Source organism: Ictidomys tridecemlineatus, chromosome 15, assembly GCF_052094955.1.
Source record: "Ictidomys tridecemlineatus isolate mIctTri1 chromosome 15, mIctTri1.hap1, whole genome shotgun sequence".
Classification (NCBI taxonomy): Eukaryota; Metazoa; Chordata; class Mammalia; order Rodentia; family Sciuridae; genus Ictidomys; species Ictidomys tridecemlineatus.
The window spans coordinates 36,450,250-36,451,602 of record NC_135491.1 but is presented as its reverse complement, the minus strand read 5'-3'; the positions used below and the strand labels follow the sequence as shown (position 1 = coordinate 36,451,602).

The 1,353-nt window shown below is 34.6% G+C and overlaps 1 non-coding gene across 1 annotated transcript; it reads right to left on the bottom strand.

Annotated features, from left to right (window-relative positions):
- Positions 1-370: 370 nt before the first annotated feature.
- Positions 371-478, bottom strand: LOC120888167 (U6 spliceosomal RNA). The gene has a single exon (XR_005731673.2). It is a non-coding gene; the product is annotated as a U6 spliceosomal RNA (small nuclear RNA).
- Between the last annotated feature and the right edge of the window lie 875 nt (positions 479-1,353).

Sequence of the window (1,353 nt, the reverse complement as noted above, 5' to 3'; positions counted from 1 at the left end):
AACTACAGTTTGAGAAAGGTCAAAATATACTTTAATATAAAGACATGGTTTTTAAAAGTTTTTAAAATTCCAAACAAGTATATAATAAAAATGTATTTTTGGCTCTTCAAATATTTTTGGTGATATGAGACTGTGTCTATATTATAAATTCTCAAAATTCATATGACCTCGACATTTTTACATGAGCCCACACAAAAGAAAAGTGCTGCTTTCAAGTTTGGGGGGAAAGTAAGAGAAACTTCTTTTTTTTTTTTTTTTTTTCATCACCATAGTTTTTAATGAAGAAACTTGTTTAAAACTGTAAAGGAAAAAATGGGGATGGGACGGCAAAATCTTAGCAGCAAAGTGGTTAAACAAATTGAAAATATTAAAAGATATGGAACGCTTCACGAATTTGCGTGTCATCCTTGCGCAGGGGCCATGCTAATCTTCTCTGTATCGTTCCAATTTTTAGTATATGTGCTGCCGAAGCGAGCACGAGAAACTTCTTTAAGTCATGGGGTAGACATAGATACATTATGGATATTATAAATGAGTAACAAAAATAAATACCTCTTGGATTAAGCAGAATGTTCTGGAAATTGGACTGGATGTTCTTGAGAGAAGGATAAGCTCAAAGTTGCCACCAGGACGTATTTCAGACCTGCCTTCCTGTCCTGGAGTCAGTCACTCAACCCCTCTTTGTTTTCTGAAGTATAAATTGTGTTCCAGTAGTTGTCCTGCATATGCCATTCAGATAAAATTTATAATACTAGTTAGCCTCTTAAAATTCCAGGAGTAACCATCTCTTCTGAGATGATCTAGCCCAACATTTTTCCCCCTATTTAATTGTGTCTGTAGGACTTTCTACCCTTCTGTTCCTAAGCAAGGATTGTGAGAAGGAAGGACTTTCACCTGGGAGTGAAATCAGACTATACTGAGCCTGTTGATCCAGTTTACTGATTAGTAGAGTCAGGACACGTATATATTTTTTTTCTTTCTTTTTTCTTTTTATTTTTGGTAGCAGGGATTGAACCCAGGGGCCCTTAACCACTGGGCCACATCCCCAACCTTTTTAATATTTTATTTAGAGACAAGGTCTTGCTGAATTGTTGAGGCCGGCTTTGAATTGTGATCCTCCTGCCTCAGCTTCAGGACACATAATTTCATATATTCTGGAAAAACTTATAACTGATAGACCCAGAATGTCTTATTAATCATTAATCACATACTTTCATATATTCTGAAAAAACCTATAACTGGTAGGCCCAGAATGTCTTATTAATCATTAAAAATAATATCCAAAATCCCCAATAATTGCAATATAATTCCTAATCAAAATCATTTTTAGGTATTCATCTCAGTTTTAAAAAA